Genomic DNA, 22,702 nt, shown 5'->3' with positions numbered 1-22,702 from the left:
CATGTGTCTTTATAATAGAATAATTTATAATCCTTTGGGTGTATACTCAATAATGGTATTGTTGGGTCAAATGGTATTTCTAGTTGTAGATCCTTGAGGAATTGCCACACTGTCTTCTACAATGGTTGAACTGATTCACACTCCCACTAAGAGTGTAAAAGTGTTCCTGTATCTCCAGCATCTGTTGTCTTCTGACTTTTTAATGATAGCCATTCTAACTAGCATGAGATGGTATCTCAATGTGGTTTTGATTTGCATTTCTCTAATGACCAAAAATGATGTGCTTTTTCCATATGTGTGTTGGCTGCATAAATGTCTTCTTTTTTTGCATGTGTCTTTATAGTAGAATGATTTATAATCCTTTGGGTATATACCCAGTAATGAGATTGCTGGGTCAAATGATACTTTTAGTTCTAGATTCTTGAGGAATCTCCACACTGTCTTCCACAATGGTTCAACTAATTTACAATCCCACCAACAATGTATAAGTGTTCCTATTTCTCCACGTCCTCTTCAGCTTCTGTCGTTTCCTGACTTTTAATGATCAGCTTTCTAACTGCTGTGAGATGGTATCTCAATGTGGTTTTGATTTGCATTTCTCTAATAATCAGTGATAATGAGCTTTTTTTCATGTGTTTGTTGGCTGCATAAATGTCTTCAATTGAGAAGTGACTGTTCATATCCTTTGCACACTTTTTGATAGGGTTATTTGTTTTCTTCTTGTAAATATGTTTAAGTTCTTTGCAGATTCTGGATATTAGCCCTTGTCAGTTGGGTGGATTGCAAAAATTTTCTCCTATTCTGTAGGTTACTATCATCATCACTCTGATGATAGTTTCTTGTGCTGTACAGAAGCTCTTTAGTTTAATTATATCCCATTTGTCAATTTTGGCTTTTGTTGCCATTGCTTTTGGTGTTTTAGTCATGAAGTCTTTTCCCATGCCTATGTCCTGAATGATATTGCCTAGGTTTTCTTCTGGGGTTTTTATGTTTTTAGGTCTTATGTTTAAGTCTTTAATCCATATTGAGTTAATTTTTGCATAAGGTGTAAGGAAGGGATCCAGTTTTAGCTTTCTGCATATGGCTAGCCAGTTTTCCCAACAACATGCATTGAATAGGCAATCCTTTCTGTATTGCTTGTTTTTGTCAAATTTATCAAAGATCAGATAGTTGTAGATGTGTGGTGTTATTTCTGAGGTCTCTCTTCTGTTCCATTGGTTTGCATATCTGTTTTGGTACCAGTACCATGCTTTTTTGATTACCGTGACCTTGTAGTATAGTTTGAAGTCAGGTAGTGTGATGCCTCCAGCTTTCTTTTTGCTTAGGATTGTCTTGGCTATACGGGCTGTTTTTTTGGTTCCATATTAAATTTAAAGTAGTGTTTTCCAATTCTGTGAAGAAAGTCAATGGTAGCTTGATGGAAATAGCATTGAATCTATAAATTACTTTGGGCAGTAAGGCCATTTTCATGATATTGATTCTTCCTATCCATGAGCATGGAATGTTTTTCCATTTGTTTGTGTCTTCTCTTATTTCCTTGAGAAGTGGTTTGTAGTTCTCCTTGAACGGGTCCTTCATATCCCTTGTAAGTGCATTCTTAGGTATTTTATTCTCTTTGTAGCAATTGTGAATGAGAGTTCACTCATGATTTGGTTCTCTGTCTGTCATTGGGGTATAGGGATGCTTGTGATTTTTGCACATTGATTTTGTATCCTTAGACTTTTCTGGCATTTCTTATTAACTAAGCAAATTTTGGGCTGAGATGATGGGGTCTTCTAAATGTACAATCATGTCGTCTGCAAACAGAGACAATTTGACTTCCTCTTCTCCTAACTGAATACCCTTTATTTCTTTGTCTTTCCTGATTGCCCTGGCAGAACTTCCACTATGTTGAATAGGAGTGGTGAGAGAAGGCATCAATCAAGGATAATTCTTACACAAATCCTTTTATATAAATACCTGAAGAATTGAAGAACATTCATTTTAAATGCATATCTGGGAACTTTCTGTTTTCTTGTCTTATTTATCTTTAACTGGTAATGCTGGAACTGTGCAGAAAACCATCAAAATGACTTTCTTTATCTATTTTTAGAGTTTAAAAGTATGGCATACATATATATGTCATATATATAATTAATGCATGTAGAAGATATAAATAAAATATAACTTCTACTATATAGTAGGAGTACTTGGGAGGCCAAAATTGGCCGCTACTAAATTCAGGCCTAACACATTCTGTTGTTGGAAGCTACAACTAAAAAGGAATGGCTTGGCCTATGGAATGAAAGGAAAATATTTTGTTATTTTTGAAGGGTTAAAGCTATGAGAGTTTTTTCCCTTCCTACACTTTTCTTTCTCTTGGTATTATTCCTTTATCATTCTCCTTCACTTATCTTTCCTCATCATGGTTTTTATATTTTCAAAACTTCATTCAGGTTTACCAGCTGTAGAAACCTCACGTTGACTATCCCAGTTTGTCTCTGACCCTTTCATGCTGCTGTACTAGGCTTTTCCCCTTTCATGGCAAAATATGACAGCCTTCCTTTCTGTGAAAGTTTTCAAATCATATCAAGGAGTTTGTCTTCCCAGCAAGACCACTATAATCCAAATAGAAAAATGTTTGTTCCTAGTATTTGGCCTGATAAAGAGTTTATACCAGAATATAAACTAGTCACATCACTGACGCAAGTTTAGTTGACATGACTTTTTTTCTCATAGCAAGACTTCCCTGAAAAAGAAATTGGTGCAAGATTTATAAATTGCAAACTAGCACTTTAATGAACTAGACTATAAGGATGTTAGTGGATACTTTCCATCTTCGTGTGAGAAGGGTAAATAGGAGAGCTGTGATGAATGACATGACTCGTTGATGGTGAGCTGTGACATTCACAATGGTGGAGAATTGCAAATAAAAGGTAACGTTTTTGAGTGTGAAGTCCTGTTCTATGCAGCTTTTATGAATAAGCTCACTGATACCTCACAATGACCCTCTGAGGTAGGTGTTACCATTTTCCCTATTCTACAGATGAAAAAATGAGGCCCTTGAGACTAGGTAAGGTGACTCATGCCTGTAATCCCAGAACTTTAGGAGGCCAAGGCGGGTGTATCACTTGAGGTCAGGAGTTCGAGACCAGCCTAGCCAACATGGTGAAACCTTGTCTCTACTAACAATACAAAAATTTTCTGGGCGTAGTGGCACATGCTTGTAATCCCAGCTACTCAGGAGGCTGAGGCACGAGAATCGCTTGAACCTGTAAGGTGGAGGATACATTGAGCAGAGATTGTGCTATTGTACTCCAGCCAGGGTTACAGAGCAAGACTCCGTCTCAAAAACAAACAAAAAATTATGCCCTGAGAAATTAACTTGTCCCCAACCTTACAGTTAGTAAGAGGCTAATTCAGATTTCAAACTCAGCTGTCTGAAACCAGTCTCTACCTGGATATATTCTTTCCCACAGAGCTTTCTGCAGTGAAAATGTTCTATGTCTTCTGTTTTCAACATGGTAGCCATTTACTACATGTGGTTTTCTAATACTTGCAGTGTGTCTGGCTCAAGTGAGGAAGTGAATTTCTAGTTTTATTTTAATTAATTTACAGTTGAATTTAAATAGCCACATGTGGTTAATGGCTACTATGATCAACAACAGAGGTCTAGAGACTTTTAAAATGTTACTAACTACAGACTAATAACAGGAAGCCCAGTCCAGGAAAGTATATTCATGTAAGGTCTAGTTTTTCTCCATTTCTAGAGCTTCTCAGACATTGTAAAAACAAAAAAAAACAAAAACAAAAACAACAACAGCAGGGACACTATCTTAAATTGCTGGGGTATTGGAAGTAATAGGATTCAATTAAGTAAATTATTTACCACTTCCTTTGGTTCAGAAACTGTGCCACGCTTTGGGCATTCTAAATGAATTTTGTCTTCAAGGAGTTTATCGTCTAAGTAGTTTTATAGGGTGTCGTAGTTTTCCCAGATTTTCTTCATATATGATTAGACAAAGTATTTAAATATGTGCTATATAATATTTTGTGGTGTTTTGATTTTAATTTTATGACTAGGTAATGTATTCCCATGGTTTAAACCACAAAAGGTTCAAGCGCTTTCCAATTCTCTTCTATAGATGCAACCAGTGCTGTCATTTTCTAGTGTATGTCCTTACAAATGTTTTGTGCAGACACAAAAAAGTGCACATATATATTTGACCATCCCCCTTTCTGAAAACAAATATACACTGTTGAGTAACCTTGTTCTTTTTACTTAAAAAATATGCCTTGGATACATTTTCATGCTAATATTAAAAAAAAAAGTCTCATTTTTTTTCTACTGATGCATAATATTACATTGTATGGATGTATTATAATTTACTTAAGCAGTCCCCTACTGATGGACATTTAGGTTGTTTCCATTCTTTTGCTATTACAGGAAATATTGACATGTGTAATTTCAGCACTTGTATTCTAAAGTGAGCTAGAATGACTGCATTTCTGTGTCCCAGACCATATTCCACAGAACACAAGTCTTATGATATGTTCAATATGCAAAAGGGTTCTATAGTTAAATAACTTTGGTTAACTCTGGGTATTTGTCGATGTTTCATAGTGCACACTGTCATATTAAAAGAAGTCTTGCAATAATCTCTTTCTATGTAATTCAAGTGTTTCAAGTAACAGAATACACCATTGTTTCAGGTCAGGTTTCTGGGAAGCAGACTCTGAGATAGAAATGTACATATGAGAGGCTTACTGGGGCATCTTCTGAAGAACAACACCTGATGATAGAAGTGAGGGGATCGAAACAGGGTGGGCAGAGGAAGAAGTTGGACTATGATGTTCAACAGTGGCCTCACTGGATCCCTGGGGAGTCCTCTAGAGGCAGGATGGCCCTTTGGAGATGTTCCAACTCTGGAAACAGGCCAGGTTCCTAGAAGAAAAAGCCATTACCTGACAAAGAAAGCTAGATAGCTTTCTTCCATTGACAGCATTTCTCGGAAGGGGCTCAGCTATGACCTGTCAGCTGGAACAATGAATTTCATTGTTCACTACAACTCTGTATAGCATCTTCACATTTTTAAAGGAAATGCTTATCAGTTCCTAGATAGTCTTGCTGGTCAGAGCAAGTCACTTGCTCTCCTGGGACTCAAGTTCTGACTGCATGAAATATGAATGCTGAGCTGAAAGTTCTTTAGAGTTTATAACATTCTTTGCATCTATTTCCATTTCAGTATGTGCTAATTAAATTCCAAGGTCAGACATAAGTTTTTCCAAACACATACTTGGCTATATAGAGACCAATGATGTGGATAGATAAGCCCTAATTTTTAAGATTATGGCTATGAAGTTATGGAAAAAATGCATAGTTATAGGGCTTTCAAGTATATGTTACTTAACTTGGGGCAGACTCTTGGGGAGAAATTGCATAAGAGTTGAATTAGAGTTTTTTATTTTTTAAATATTTTGGTTACCTCTTGTTATGTGTTTGCTGAAGAAGCTAACTATCTTTCTAGGAACATTGGCCCTTTTGATAAAATTGAAGGAATATACTGGCATACAATATAAAAAAGAGAGGAGCATAACTGGCTTTAAAGCACATTCTTAGGAGCTCTTATTTATTTTCCTTTTAGAAGCTCAGCAAGCAAACAGGTGTAGATAAACAGGCACAGCAATTTCTCAGGGACCTTCCATTTGGGAATCAGATGGGTCTAAATGCCCATCTATGTCTTTGAGGATATTTGCAAATTTCATTCTCATGTGCCTGCAGAATTCATCACTTGTGGTTGATATTGATGAAGCTTGTTTCCTGATAGGAGAGGGAAAAGGGCTCAGGGAATGGGCCTCTCTTAAGTGTGCCTGGTAGAAATGATGAAAGATCATAAAAAGGATGGAAAATATATCCAAGAAAAGGAAAATGTTCTAAGATAATGAAATGGGAAGTGAAATCAAATTTAAGGCAGTGGGTATTATGCAAACATGATACAGAGAAGAAAGCAAAAAAGAAGAAACAATTCTAAGGTTGATGGTGGTATGGGTCTATGATCAACCTTTAAATTGAATGTAAGTTTTTCTCAAAAATCTTAATCTTTTCCTTCAACACAAAGCTTCATAAGGTTCTTGGATCACACTGAAATTTGGTTAAGATGTTTCTTAATTTATTTTATAAAATAAAAATTATATTATTTTAATTTTTTTTTTTTTTTTTGAGATAGAGTCTCACACTGTCGCCCCAGCTGGAGTGCAGTGGTGTGATCTCAGCTCACTGCAACCTCTGCCTCCCATGTTCAAGTGATTCTCCTGCCTTAGCCTCCAGAGTAGCTGGGATTGCAGGTGCTCGTTACAATGCCTGGCTAACTATTTTTTTTTGTATTATTAATAGAGACAGGGTTTCTCTATGTTGGTTAGGCTGCTCTCGAACTCCTGACCTCATGATCCACCTGCATTGGCCTCTCAAAGTGCTGGGGTTACAGGCATGAACCAATGCACCTGGCTGCTACTTTACTTAAATGGCATAATAAGTTGGACTATCTTTATAAAAAACATATAACTTATATTATTTTTAGGTTTTCCAATCATATAATCTGTTCACATGTTTATACCGCATAAAAATTACATATATCTTAAAATATTATACTATATTATGATGTTGTGTTTGACTACTTCATATTTGAGTGGAGACATTTCCATTTCACTTTTAGAATAGATGTTTACAACTTATTTTCAACACCTTCTTCAGACTTGGTCAATAACTTGATATCAAACACACAAATACATTTGACATCACATGTGCTTTGTGCTATTTCATGGTAAAGGGAAAGACATTTTACTAGAGAGCTATATGAAACATTATAGGCTTTAAAAAATGATATATGATAATTTTTTCTCCAAAATGAAATAGCTCTAGTTAGCAAGGACATGAGTTAAATTATGGGGGACTCTGAGGATTATAGAAAAGATTTCTCCAAGAAGTTCAGTCTTGACTTATGTAGTTTTCTCCATACAAGTCTTCCTGCTTGTTTTCATAGCATGATCAGGTATGTAGGTAACTATAAATCTGAGGAAGGGAGGATTACTCAATACGTAATTATTAATCCTCTTATCCCTACCTTTGACTCTTACAGAATCCATTCCAATATATGGCTACGTGGCTCTTTAGAGCAATGTTCCATCATGTTCCATGCTGGTGACGTCACAAGGAGCACAGAAATCAATGTTAGCAGATAGCCAGCCCATACAAGATCGTGTAAGTAAAGGTTCTTCTTTGTTTGTTTGTTTGTTTGAGATGAAGTCTCACTCTGTCACCCAGGCTGGAATGCAGAGGTGCAGTCTCAGCTCACTGCAACCTGTGCCTCCCGGGTTCAAGCAGTTCTCTGCCTCAGCCTCCCAAGTAACTGGGATTACAGGGGTGTGCCACCACGCCCAGCTAATTTTCTGTATTTTTAGTAGTGGCAAGGTTTCACCATCTTGGCCAGGCTGATCTTGAACTCCTGACCTAGTGATCCACCCGTCTTGGCCTCCCAAAGTGCTGAGATTACAAGTGTGAACCACCATGCCTGGCTGTGAGTAAAATTTTAAAAATAGTATCATATAATGTAGACATTTTTATGTAGTAGTGTAATTACTAATAAGGAAGATGTGGCAAAACAGGTGAGGTTATATATACTCAGAATTTTTTAAATGAGCATCTTGGTTTAAAAAATATACAATTTGTTATTGCGTGCTTAAAGCATATATTTGAGGGCATAGAATATTGCACATAATTTTTTTTCTGAAAAGAGACACTTAGTAAATATTATAGACTTTGTGAGTCAAATGATCACTGTCCTAACTAGTCATCTCTGCCCTATTGCTTAAGAACAGCCATCAGTGTGTATGGGCATGGCTGTGTCTCAACAGAACTATTTACAAAAACAGGCGGCAGATGAGGGTTGGCCTCTGAGTCATAGTTTGTCAATACAGAAAATGAAAGAATTGTGCATATCGTTTTCTGTATATTACTGGGTTAATTTAGAAAGAACTTGGGTGCTTAAAATTAAATAATAGGCCGGGTGCGGTGGCTCAAGCCTGTAATCCCAGCACTTTGAGAGGCCGAGGCGGGTGGATCACGAGGTCAAGAGATCAAGACCATCCTAGCCAACATGGTGAAACCCTGTCTCTACTAAAAATACAAAAATTAGCTGGGCATGGTGGCACACACCTGTAGTCCCAGCTGCTCAGGAGGAGACAGGAAAATTGCTTGAACCCGGAAGGCGGAGGTTTCAGTGAGCCGAGATCTCGCCACTGCACTCCAGCCTGGCGCCTGGCGACAGAGCAAAACTCTGTCTCAAAAAAAAGAAAAAAATAACTAAATTAAATAATAAATGTAATCAAACTATCTAATTTCTAAATGAATTTACTAATCTAAGTATATGAGAAGATAATGCAGATTAGATTTTTTAAATGACTGAGACTTTTGAGAAGTATTTTAAAACAATGTAAGGTCAAGTTCAATCTCCATAACTAAACAAAATATAGTAAGGTATAACTTAATGATTGAGATATGTTCTAAGAAATATATCGTTAGACAATTCTGTTGTGGGGACATCCTAGGCTGTACTGACACAAACAGAGATGGTATAGCCTATACATGCCTAGTCTATATGGTATAGCCAATTGGTCCTAAGCTACAAACCTGTAGAGCATGTTACTGTACTGAATACTGTAGGCAGCTGTAACACAGTGATAAGTATTTGTGTATCTAAACATACAAAAGGTACAGTAAAAATGCAGTATAAAAGATAAAACGTGATATATCTGCATAGGACACTTAGGATGAATAAAGTTTACAATATTGGAAGTTTCTCTGGTTGATTCAGTGAGTGAGTGGTGGGTGAATGTGAAAACCTAGGATATTACATTACACTACTGTAGACTTTATAAACACTGTACAATTAGGTCATGATAAATTTATTAAAACATTTTTCTTTTTCAATAATAAATTAACCTTAGATTACTGAAACGTTTTAAATTTAAGAAATAAACATTTTCTTTAACTTTTTGACTCTTGTAATAACACAACATAAAACCAAACATATTATACAGCTGTACAAAAATGTTTTCCTTTACGTCCTTATTCTATAAGATTTTTTCTATTTTTAAAAATGTTTAGTTTTTGCTTTTTAAACTTTTTTGTAATCAAACACTGCATGTTCTCACTCATAGGTGGGTGTTGAACAATGAGAATACATGGACACAGGAAGGAGAGCATCACACACTGGGGTCTGTGTGGGGGAACTAGGGGAGGGACAGTGAGGGGTGGGGAGTTGGGGAGGGAAAACATGGGGAGAAATGCCAGATATAGGTGAGGGGGAGGAAGACAGCAAACCACACTGCCATGTATGTACCTATGCAACAATCTTGAATGTTCTTCACATGTACCTCAAAACATAAAACACAATAAAATAAATAAAATAAAATAAAAAACTAAGACATAAACACACACATTAGCCTAGGTTTACACAGAGTCAGGATCATCAACATCACTGTCTTCCTCCTCCACATCTTGTCTCCCTGGAATGTGTCCACGGGCAGTAACACACATGGAGCTGTTATCTCCTGTGATGTCAATGTCCTCTTCTGGAATATCTCTGGAAGGACCTGCCTGAGGCTATTTTACAGTTAACTTCTAAGAAAATATAAGTAAAAGGAGTACATCATAAAATAATGATAAAAAAGTATAATAAATACATAAACCAGTAACATAGTTATTATCAAGTATTATGTACTGTGCATAATTTTATGTTATACTTTTATATGACTAGCAGTGCAGTAAGTTTCCACTAGCATTACCATAGACATGTGAGCAATGCATTGTGTTACAACATTAAGACATTGATATGGTTTGGATTTGTGTCTCCATTGTTGGAGGAGGGGCCTGGTGGGAGGTAATTGGATCATGGGAACAAAGTTTCCCCTTGCTGTTCTCCTGATAGTGAGTTCTCATGAGATTTGGTTGTTTAAAAGTGTGTAGCACCTCCTGCTGCTCTCTCTTCTTCCTGCTCTGACCATGTAAGACATGCCTGCTTCCCCTTCACCTTCTGCCATGATTTTGTTTCCTGAGGCCTCCTCAGCCATGCTTCCTGTATAGCCTGCAGAACTGTGAGTCAGTTAGACAATTTTTTTCTTTATAAATTACCCAGTCTCAGGTAGTTTTTTATAACAATGCAAGAATGGAATATACAGACATCTACAAAGTCACCAGGTGCTAGGAAATTTTTCAGCTCCATTATAATTTTATGGGACAACCCTCATTGTATATGTGGTCTGTCATTGACTGAAACTTTGTTATGGGACATGTGACTTTAAAGCCACAGAAATAAATCCAAGCATCTGGCTTCTTATGGTAAAGTGAATATATACATTTCATTTTCACTTTCAGTTATAATTTCTAATTAACACCCTCAGATATACCTCAGATAGCATGCATAACAGATCAAGATGAACAGTGGAATAAGTACAGAAGTTTAAGGAAATTGAAACATTTTATAAGAACTCTAAGAGAAAAAAGGCAGTTTCTTTATTTTTCCATCATTTTTGGTATGAGAAAATAAAATAACTATAAATTGAAAGAAAAAAACATGGAGAGTATGTTCTTTGACAGTAATTATCTATAAACTGAAACTTACCTCTTAACTTCATAAACTTTCTTGAAATTACTGTTTCTTGGAATTTTTATTAACAATTCTCCAAACCCAAGAACAAGTTTACTGGTGTCTTTTTTTTCTTTCTTTTTTTTTTTTTTGAGACAGAATCTTGCTCCGTCATCCAGGCTGGAGTTCAATGGCCCAATCTTGGCTCAATGCAACCTCTGCCCTCTGGGTTCAAACAATTCTCCTACCTCAGCCTCCTGAGTAGCCCAGTACTCACCATGCCTGGCTACTTTTTGTATTTTTAGTAGAGACGGGGTTTTGCCATGTTAGTCAGGCTCGTCTCGAACTCCTGAACTCGTGATCCACCCGCCTCGGCCTCCTAAAGTGCTAGGATTACAAGCTTGAGCCACTGTACCCAGCCATTGTCTTATTGATACACACCAATTAGGTATTGCTACCATTGAGGGATTGAAGAAGATGCAGGGGGAAGTTTTGGATATAAAGTCATAATATTTGAGACATTTTTAGTAATAGCAATGTAGTTTGGAGTGTCTTGTCACTAAGACATTGAGGGAAACGAATAAACATTATTTCTTAAAAAAATTATGAGCAATTCTGGGGAAAATAAGCTATGGCAGGGGAATTTTGCTTAAACGAAATCATGCTTGAAATATGCAAAAGATTTAAACAAGAATCTCCCCTAGTATGTGAGTAGTAAATATGTGTTTTGAAGTCATAAGAAGAGTGTCATGTGCTTTCTGCTTTTCTTTTTATGAATTCTCTTTGATTCCTACATTTTTAGGTTCAGCTTCCTTTGTTGATACTTAAATATAGGGGCATTCTGATTGGTTATTTTTTGGTGACCAGTGATAGTAATTCATGTCAGGATTTAGGCTAGGTGGAATTAAAGACCTCAGGTATCTCTTTCAATTTGTATAGTAAACGAGGCAAGTAAGTGTAATTTGTTCTTTGGTGAGCTCTGCTGTTGCTGTAGCAAGAACCCAGAAAGGCACTATTTGTATAGGTTAATCCTTTGGAGGTAGCTTTTATTTTGGATAGTTGACTGGGGAGTGTAATAGGCTCCATGCTAAAGAAACCTTCACTGTGATGACATTTCTGCCAACCGATTCTCACTTATAGTCTTTAACGTGATTTATTTGCTATAATTTTTACATTTTGAAAATAAATGCATTTATAAAACAGAATTTGGGTATAAGCTAAGTTAGTAAGACTCTCACCAGTGCATGCTTTCACTCAAGGTCCCTCCCCTTTTATTTTAGCTAGGGATGTAGCTTACAAGCTTGGGTGGCTTGAGTCACCACTTTTAACTCAATTTAGTTAAAGCTTTTAATTTTATTTTTCATTATCTTTTTGATTATCAGGGTAATATGTGCTCATTATAGAAGAGTGGAAACTACAGAAAAGTTTAAAGTGGGAAAAATATCACCAGTTGCCATAATTACTAGGAGGCAACTAAACACCTGACTGTTAACAAGGTTAGTTTGTTTACGTGCTATAAAAAAGATTGAAAAGTTTCATTGTGGTTTTGCTTGTTTAACAGCAAATTGTGACATTTCTTTGTGACATTACATAAGTAAACATTATTTTAATGTGCATATAATACTCTAATTTAAAATAGGTTCCAACCCATCATACCTTTCCCTAATTTTTGATTATTATAAATAATACTTCAGTGAATATATTTTTGAATACATTTTGTCCAAGTTTCTGATAATTTCATTAGGTACATTTCCTAAGAAGGGAACTAAGATATCTAAAGTAATAAATATTTTAACAGTGCTCAGCTCTTATCCCAAAAATTATGTACGAATTTATAACTTTGTCATCCCTACACCTTCATCATTTCTATGTGAGCCTTGGTGATATTGCATCCTCACCAGTGCTGGCGTTTCACAATCCATTCTGGTTCCATGGAGAGTAGGGCAGGAGTTTATGCCAAATGTAATTCTCCTCTTGAAACCATAGAGAAAATTAGGAGAATGGGATTGAAGGGAGTCCCACAAACTAAGTCTAATAAAACCCAGAGACAGTGAGTAACCATAAAATCCAGAGCATGTTATTGAAGACAGACAAAAACAAGTGAAGTTAGCGGAATTTGTGCAGAAAACATTACCAGGAGGAATGAGAGTGTGGAGTGGCCACAGTGATAGCAGATGTTGATGGCTGCCAGCAGGTAAGTATTCTAAGCAGGAAAGACCCCTGTTCTGAATGGGAGGTACACTCAAATAGGGAAGTCATTCCTCGGAGAATTGGAGAAAGATGTTTTTGTTCCCATAAGAGGCAGATCTCAGAAATCACATCTTTTAAAAAGGAGAGAAATGTATTGAAAGGAAGGGACTGTATCCCTTAGTGGCAGCTTCCAGTGAAGAAGCTAGAGGAGCTCAGAGCTGGCGCAGGTGCCATTCCTTGTAAGATCCAATGGACTTCAAAAGACGCTTAATGACAGTCAGGTTCCTGCTGCATTGTACACTTAGTGCCTGGAATTTTTCTCTTTGTATGGAGATGTGGACAAGTTAAGAGCCTGTGAGGCTCATCTTTGACCAATGGGATAGAGAAGTTAGCAAACGTTCTTCCCCTTTTCTCTGCCTGGGTGTGATCTCTTAAAGTACAGTTTGTGTACTGCTGTGCACTTAGAAATGGCAAACTCTGTTGTACTCCCTTATAACAGCTCCATCCACCCTGTTTCTGTTCTTTTTTTCTTGTTGTTTTCTCCTTCTTTTCACTTCCTTCTGCTTTCTTGCAATCATACTCCTCAATAAAATATTTTTTTCTGTGTCTAATGACAATTTCATACCTGCATTATTTTCATACCTATACTGTTTTTCTGATTTTTGTTGGGATTTCTTCTCTGTTATTTGGATTATTTAAAACTGTATGCTTAATGTTCAACCAATTCAAGATTCCCTAGTTGCCTTTTTTGTCTGCAGATTTCACAGCCAGATTTCTTTCGGAGAATAAAACACTGAATACTTTTAGTCCTTTTAGTTTTGTCATGATTTGCTTTAGGCCCAACATGCGGTTAATTTTGGTAAATGTTCCAAGAGGACCTAACAGAAGTGAGTTTTGCCACTGAGTACAGGGCACCTTAGAGAACAGATAGGTCAAGTTTATTATTTTTTCCACGTTTACTCTGTCCCTGTTGACGTTTTTGTTTACTGTTTATTCTATCAGCTTTTGAAATAGATGTTTTAAAATTACTAACAATGATGGTGAATTTGCCTGTAAGATTTAAAGCTGTGATTTTATAAGACTATAGATGGGAATGTGATACCTCCCTGGTAGTTTGACCTTTTCATAGTTAAGATATGCACACCATCATCTTTGTATTAAGGCTACCTGCCTTAACATCTGCTTCATTATTAATATAGCTACCTCAGCTTATTTCATTTAATAGTGCATGCATGATATATTTTTTCTCATCCATTTACTTTCAGCCTTTTTTATCTCTATGTTATATACGTGCATCTCGTGTAAACAGCATGTAGCAGTGGTTTATGTTATTGTGTTGAATGCTTAGTCTTTTACAGAGTATTTAGTTCATTTTTACTTAATATAATTACTGATATATTTGTGTTTTTATTCACCAACTATTTTTTTTCTGTTTGACTCAGCTTTTATGTAGCTTTTTCTTCCTTCATTGTTATTACAACATGCATCCTTAAATGTTACAACATGCATCTTTCGCATATTATAACATGTATCCTTTGCATATTATATTCTATCTAATGATTTGTTTTAAGAAGAGATAATTGCAGTTTGATTTAAACCCTTAAAGAGGAATAAAAACTTCAAATTGTTTTCATGAAGTGAAAATGTCACTGATGTCTAAGCTTGATAAAAATTTCACAAGAAAACTATTTCCCAATTTTATTTATGAATATCAGTATAAAACTCTTCATATTATTAGTGGAAAAATTCCAGCAACTCATTAAAAAAGTAATATATCATGACTAAGGAGGGTTCATTCTAGGAATGAAAGATTATGAACTCTATTAAAATAATTTATCATATTAATTGGTCTAAAATCATATGCTTATTTCTATAGATGAAGCATATTTAGTTGACAAAATTCAACAGCCATTGTGGATATTTTTTAAAAAGACAACTCAATAAAGTAAGAGTTATAACATTTTACAGTCATGGCAAGCTGACAAATTATATATGCTGTAGGGGCAGAAATGGGGTGATCCCTTTCTTTCCTATTATTAAGGTTCACAGTCTACACCCTTATAACAAAAGACAGATTAACAAGAGAAATGCATGTGTATTTGATCACAGTTTTATGTGACACAGAAGCCTTAAAAAATGCAGACCCAAAGACTCAGTGAGAACTATCCATTTTCATACCCGTCTTTTTGGAACATTTATGGAGACTTCACTGTCTAGGCATGATTGATGCATAAACAGCCACGTAGAACTGTGCTTGGACAAAAAGGGCATGATCTAATGCTAATAGACTTAGTGAGGAAATCTCAACAAGGCCTGTTCGGATTCTTCTTGCCCTAACTAGGCAGCATTCCTTCCTCCCAGGTATGAGTGATGGCCCCTCTGGAATGACAGTCTTAATTTCTTTTTGGCCAACTGTTACATGGAAAGGCGAGGGAAGTTTAGAATAATATTTTTGGGCTTTATGCCTGGACTTAATGAAAAAGGGTTCTGGCTCCTATGACCTGCCTGGGGAAGAAGGCTTCGAGTTTCTGTAGCTCTCCTTGGGGAAGAATGAGGCTGAGAGACTAGTGTAGGAGATCAGAGAGAAACTTGCTTCTGAGGCCTTCATTTTGAAATATCATTTTTTTTAAGCCCCACAAATGCACACATACAAACACAAACACACATGCACACAAACACACAATCTTGTCTCAAAGCCATTATTGTAATTAATAGCAAAACACTGGAGACATTTCTGCTTATTCTGTTAAAAGTATAAATCAGAAAATGATGCACAATTCTCATCCCTACTACTGATGCTGTACCAGAGATTTGAGCCAACAAAGCAGGTAAAGAGACAAATTAAGTCTAAAGCTCTAAGACCTAAGCAGGTGGAAGTAAAACCTGTATGTTTTTGTGACTTAATATTTAGAAAATCCCCAAATAACCTGTGAAAGTTTCTAACCATTACTCAATTCCATCATGTAAAATGGGAAAAACAGAGATTAATTTGACTCATTAAAAAAAATCCTTTGGTTGGGGAAAAAAAACCCTCTGGGGAAATTCAAAAGAATAATAAACTGGGAAAAATATTTACTTCTCCAATCACTGAGCATTTTCTCCCTAATATATTAAGACCTTTTAGAAACTGGGGGATGTGGGGAAGTACAAGCTATAGAGCTGTCAGCAAAGGACATAAATGAACAGTTTATATGAAAAGAATTGCAAATATCAATTTCAACTCAGAAAAAGGTATTCAGCCTCACATAAGATGCTAGTTGTTATTTGATTTTATTTAAGAAGTGAGAGAATATAAGTATATATTTCTAAATTTGCTTGCATTACATAAAGAAACTTTCAAGGAAGGAAGCACAAGAATTAATAGAAATGATTGCTTAGAAAGACCAGAGTGGAGGGACAAGAGAGTGAATGGGACAGGAATTGAAGCCTAATTCTTACATAAATACTTTCTCGTGTTAGCCATGTGAACATACTAACTTTATAGAAAAAAAATAAGAATACAAATTTCCAATTCCTTTTGATTACCATGTAAGTTGAATTCTTTAAAGTGTTCACGAGCTATTTGTATTTTCATTTCTTAAAATTATCTGTTCAAATTCTTTATATTTAGAAACATTTTTTAACCAAACTTTATAATTCTTTAATATACTAAGGAACCAGTACATTTTAACATAGTTATTTCACCTTTTAAAAGTCTGCTTACTCTATCATTTTGTTCAGTATACATTAACTTACAGAAATTAATAATTTTAATTTTGTCAAATCTATCAATCTTTCAATGTTGACTTTTCAATAAATATAACTTTATTTTATTTTTGAAATGACACCCAAGTGCTAAATGTTTAATAAGAATCATATCAACTTTAAGGAAATTGATTATCTCTGACTGATCTTTCACTTCAAACTGCCATATTTTTAATAAATGCATAAAACATTTCAACAGGATCATGATAGTATATTTTATTTTGTGGCCTTTAATTCTCTTCATGAAAACCTTCATTTTAATGAATGACCAAAGGAGAAAATATAGAAATGATTCTGGGTATTTTAATGATGCCTCTTTGCATGAACTATGAGCCATAGTTACCAGTGCTATGAAATTGGAGTTGCTTGTCCATTAGAGATTCTTACAGTGATTAGGAAACAAAGACTAACTGTGAAATGAGACTTTGTTATTTTGGAGATCTGGAAACATCAGACAAAACTGAAGTTCTCCCACATGAACAAAACATTCTCATTTTTAAGGCTAATCAGGACATCTGTAATTACTATTTACTTTCCTGAAGGAAACTATATTAGGTTACAAACACTAAGGGGAAGATAGGTAGACATGTTCCTTAATCTTAGGTAGAATTTAAAGACTACAAAGATATGAATGTATGTATGTTGGAAGATAGAGGAACAGGGAAGAAATAAAGTTTAGATCATCTGAGACTTTAACAAACAAAAGCTTAGATTTTTCCAAGCACTATATTTACCTATGTTCCAAGTGCTCAGATTGCATAAGAAATCATTCTCAGACTTCATGTAATAAAGCAATCATTTATTATGCTCATGAATTCTGCAGATAAAGAATTTAGACAGGGCACAACAGATATGGTTGTTTCTGCTCCAGATGCACGGGGCATCGGTGGAAAACGTAAAGGCTGGGAGGCAGGAAGCAGAACATTTTTCTGTAAAGAGCCAGAGTAGTAAGTGTTCTTCGCTTTGCAGGATTTAAATATGGTCTCTGTCATGACTGCATATTTCTGCTGTTTCCGGGTAGTAGAAGCTATTGATAGTATGTAAATGAATGAACATGGGTTCCAATAAACTGTATTTGCAAAAACAGACAACTGATTGGATTTGACCCACTGAGGTACCTGAAGGATAATTTATTTGCATGTCAAGTTGATGAGAAGTGTTAAGTGGAGGTCTCCATTCTTCTTCATGTAGAGCACTCCATGTAGGCTCATTTCCTTTGGGATAGTTTGAGCTTCCTGTAAACTTGGAGGCTGGGATCCAACCATGTGAGTCTTCAGAAAGAAGCAATTAATACATACCCCAAATCATCCACCAAATCCTCCTAAGAATCTCCTTAATGTATCTGTGATACTTCCTCTTCTTAATAAGCAATGGAAAGATGAATCAGTGGAACTCAAGACATTGCTTCAAATGTTCATCCTTGCCCATTCAAGACTCATATACCTCTCCCACCTGATGTGTCAAGTTGAGACACATGATATCAGGTGATCTCTTGAATGATATCAGGTGATCTTTTTGCCACTGTAGTTAAGGTGGGTTTCTGCTGTCACTGACAAGTTCAAGAAATATTAGAGCTCATCTAGAAATTACCTACATATTTACTCTTTTTCTAGATGTCTTTTTTTTTAAAGCTAGAATTTGTCATAGGATGTGAGATGAGAATATAAATCTTTTAAAGACAAACGAATGCTTCACAAAACGCTTGTTCAGTAATAACTTGTCCCTTACCTGCTGCTTCAAGATTAAGATAGTGGTTCATTGAGTCATTTGTCAACACTTCAGTATTGATAGACTAAACTTGTTTTTATTTTGTGGTAAATTTTAACATCTACTGGTCTAGTTCCTCTTTATTCCTTTTCTACTTAAAAATTATTTTCACCAGTAGATGTTTTTAGATGAACTTAAGGATCATAGTGTCAAGTTCGCTTCTCATGTCAATTCTTATACATCAATTTCACTTCTGAATTTATTTCTTATTAAATTATTGGGAAAAGTTATGTCTGTAATATATAGTTTTCATCTAGGTATAAAGTATGCTTCTCAAGTTATTTAATTGTTCTTTTTGCTTTTCAATCTAGTTTTATTGATTTCTTCATATAGCACCATACCTTATCATATTCATTCCTAACTCTTGTATAATTTTGTTTCTAACATGGATTAGGTAATTTCCCCTACATATTGCTGAAGTAAGGAATGATTAATATGAGAGTTGTTGATATTATGATATATATATATTTTGGTTTCTGTCCATGGTTTCTGTCTCATAACTTCCATAGAGCTTGTTATTTCCTAGGTGACTAAAACAATAGGTATATCTATTTTTAAAATATTTAGTCTTTTGTTCTTAGTTTCTAAAGCAGCTTCCAAACAGCTTTAGAGTAATAAAGGTGAAAGTCTTTTGTCGTAATGTTGGGACTCTTTAGGGCTCAGAAGCAGGACTCAGAAAACAGAATCTCTCTCTGATCTTCTCCTGCTGTTCCCCTACTTTTAATTTAAAAATTTCAATTTTATTAGACAGGGTCTCACTCTATCAGCCAGCCTGGAGTGCAGTGGCACAATCTTGGCCCACTGCAGCCTTGACCTCTGGGACCCAGGTGATCCTTCCATGTCAGCCTCCTGAGTAGCTGGAGCTACAGCTGTGTACCACTCTGCTGGGCTAATTTTTTTATATTCTTTTGTAGAGATTGGGTTTTGCCATGTTAACTATTCCATTCTCAAGCTATCCATCTGTCTCAGCCTCCCTGAGTTCTGGGATTACAGGTGTGACCCACTGTACCTGGCCCTCCTATCCCCCTGCTTTTTTTTAACTTGCTTCTTTTTCTCCCCAAGGAAGGTCATGGAAACTAAAAATGTACTCTCATCTTCTCTCCCTTTGTGTTTTGGAGCTGACCATAAAGAAATGGTCTGAATGTAAGTCATAAGATCCCCATTTCAGAAGGGATCCTGCACCGTAACCAGAAAGAATGAATGCTGCACAGAGAGGCCAAGAAAAATCTAAACAATCGCTACTGGATTGCCCCACTCAGTCTATTTATATTAGGTCATACTCTGTTTGCCTAATCATATTTTTACATGATTGTCCATGCTTCAGTCATTCCTATCCAATGAATTTTCCATAAAAGGCCCAGAAAGATAGAGAATGGGGAGCTTCTGAATAGCTGAACTTGTGGAAGCTTGCAGAAAGGTGAAGAATAACTCATCCATGTGTGGGTGGGTGGCACGTCCCAATTCCACAGGAATGGAAGCTCCTGTGCTCAGGACCCTTGTAGACCTTGCCTTATGTATCTCTTCATCTCACCGTTTATTTGTATCTTTTAAAATATCCTTTATAATAAAGTTGTCAATGTGTTTCTCTGAGTTATGTGAGCCAGTCTAACAAATTAATCAAACCCAAGAACTGGGCTATGGGAACTCTGATTTATAACTGGTGGATTAGAAACCCAGGTAAAATAACCTGGTGCTTGTAGAGACTGAGCCTTCAACTTGTGTGATCTGATGCTGTCTCCAGGTAGATAGTGTTAGGATCCTATTTCTACTGCAGTTGGGTGTCCACTGCAGAACTGGTTTCTTGCTTGTTGGTTGGGAGAAATCCCCTCACCCTTGGTCACAGAAGTTTTCTGTGTTGATTGTCATGGTACTAGAGTAGAGAAAAAAATGTTTTCTACCCAGCAGCTATGGTTTAATTCATACCTTCTTTTTCCCTCTGTATGCTATTTACTCGTAAAAAATAGTGAGTGTCTTGTCTAGCCAGCAAGATTAAGAAATAAATTTGTCTTCTGCTTTTTGGGGATCTGTTTATTCTGGTATAGGAAGGAAGGGTAGAGTTGAATCAAATAGTAAGTCTTAAAGCATCTTTTTTTTAAAAAATTCTGTTATAATGTATGCTAATGTAGGTTGTATTTATTTTTGCTTTGGTATTCTAATGTATATGACACTTAGACAGTTGTCAAAACCCTCTAGGGATCAGTCATATACGCATAGATAAATAAGCATGAACCTCACTGTCATCGTCTACCATTAGTGAGCTTATCTATTTAATTCTTTCTCTTATTTCAATTTTCTGGTACAATAGGTTATGTTAATATTCTGTGAAAACCAACTTGGTGTTGTTAACCTTCTCATGGGACATTAAACTTTGACTACTGTCACAGTTAGTAAAGCTTACTTTACAGAAATTTAATTTGTGCATTAAAAATGTATATATACAATTACCTTTTATTAACACAGACTTTACAGTTGTGGTTAAATCACTTTAAAATTTCATTAAAACATATGAAATGATTGATTTTGAGGTAGAGATAATACCTAGTGCCACATATGGTGAGAAGTACATGCACATCCTTGTTAAGAGATTTTTTTTTTAGGATGGAAGGCCTTTTGAGCGAAATGCTGTGGCTCCCCCATGCCTCTATCTACCTCCCTGGGCCAGGCATTTAAGCTGTCTCTGATGTGGTGGGTTCAGCTTCCTTTATGGCACTTGGCCACTGCCCCTTTAGTGCAAACCTCTGACTCTCTCCTCAGCTATCTTCCATGCTCCCTGTGGGTTATGACAGAAACTTCTGGATTCCTTCCAGAGAAGAAGCTTAGATGAGTTAACTCAATCTTTCTCTCTGCCTACCTAGTTTTCACCTTTGTTACTCTCACATTTGGCCGACTCTTGAGTGGGACTACTCTTCATGTTGGTATCTGTTGGGAATTTGGTTGGATGTGGGGACTAAGCATGCCACCAAATCCACTCTCAATCCCCCACTGGTGTCAGTACTGGATGAGAATTCAGCTCACATAGATCTTCTTCTTCGTTTCTCTTTGCCTTGCCACCCACTGGTTGAAATGCCAACTTATATCAGGTCCTTTTTCCCCTAAGGGCAACCTCTGGTTTAGCCTCCATTGACGGATCATGTTTCCACTCTCTACTATGTTTGAAACTCAATTTAGACCAACTTTCATTTTCAAGATTGAATCCTTAGGAAAGCTAGACAGTAGGGATTTACAAACAGGAGGTGGCATTGGTTTATTCTAAGAGGAGCTTAACCTCGCACTAAAAACATGGATGCAAGCAAGGCTGCCTAGTTTTCTGTTCTGGGCTGTCACTTACTAGACGTGTAACTTTAGGTAAGTAATGTAATTCTTTTATTCCCCAGATTTATCATCTTAATGACAATCTGTTACAACAACTTTATAAGAAAGGGACCATTATTATCATCATTTTAAATGACATTTCCACCCAGCACCTATGGTTTTATTCACACTTCCTTTTTTCATTCTGTATGCTACTTACTCTTAAAAAAAATGTGAGTGTCCCTCCCCTAGCCCCCCGCCAACTGACCCCAGCATGTGATGCACCTCTTCCCGAGTCCACGTGTTCTTAGTGTTCAACACCTGCCTATGAATGAGAACATGAGGTGTTTGGTTTTCTGTTTGTATGTCAGTTTGCTGAGAATGATGGTTTCCAGATTCATCCAAGTCCCTACAAAGGACATGAACTCATCGTTTTCAGCATGGGGGTAGGAAAGGGTGGGGAGGCATAACGTGGGGAGAAATACTGGATATAGATGAAGGGGGAATGGAGGCAGCAAACCACCTGGTTACGTGTGCACCTATGCAACAACCCTGCATGATCTGCACATGTACCCCAGAACCTAAAGTACAATTAAAAAAAGAGAGCGAGAGAAAAAAAAATGAGTGTCTTGTCTAGCCAGCAAGATTAAGAAATAAGTTTGTCTTCTGCTTTTTGGGGCAGAAGAATGTCATCATTTTACATGTCATTTAAAATGATGATAATAATAGTCCCTTTCTTATAAAGTTGTTATAAAAAAATTAGTAACTTAAAATAGTAACTGAAAAGTAGTAAATATTTGATATCCGTTAGCTAATACCAAATATTAAGGGGCTAAATGAAAAATGTAAAGTTGGAAATATAGGTGCCTAATTAAGTGAGACTTTGAAAATGCTGGAATAGACATACAATAGCAAGCAACAAGAAGCCTTGAAACAATTTGAGTGGTTGTGTGATGAAAGTAGTGCTGTTAATTTAAATTAGCTCATTAGGAGCATACACGGTATATTAAGAGTGAGGCAGAGATTGTATTTACAGGACTTCAGCCTTAAGGTGAGGAAGGTCTAGACTAAGTTGCTGCAATAGCAGT

At 36.2% G+C, this 22,702-nt stretch overlaps 1 protein-coding gene across 6 annotated transcripts in view; it reads left to right on the top strand.

Moving 5' to 3' along the window:
- The window catches only part of IL15 (interleukin 15), a 104,469-nt gene that overhangs the window by 17,119 nt on the left and 64,648 nt on the right, over positions 1 to 22,702 (top strand). For 3 of the 6 annotated variants that reach the window (XM_064383851.1, XM_064383853.1, XM_064383850.1), the window contains exons 2-4: positions 7,116 to 7,237; positions 7,438 to 7,553; positions 12,005 to 12,118. The gene's annotated coding sequence lies outside the window, so the exon portion shown is untranslated. The remainder of the gene's footprint in view (positions 1 to 7,115; positions 7,238 to 7,437; positions 7,554 to 12,004; positions 12,119 to 22,702) is intronic. The other 3 variants (XM_064383854.1, XM_064383852.1, XM_021666721.2) reach the window with 2 other exon arrangements.

Source organism: Aotus nancymaae, unplaced genomic scaffold, assembly GCF_030222135.1.
Source record: "Aotus nancymaae isolate 86718 unplaced genomic scaffold, 86718_ANA_hifiasm-v0.15.2.pri h1tg000033l, whole genome shotgun sequence".
Classification (NCBI taxonomy): domain Eukaryota; kingdom Metazoa; phylum Chordata; class Mammalia; order Primates; family Aotidae; genus Aotus; species Aotus nancymaae.
The sequence above is the reverse complement of the archived record's forward strand: the minus strand, read 5'-3'. Positions and strand labels throughout refer to the sequence as shown.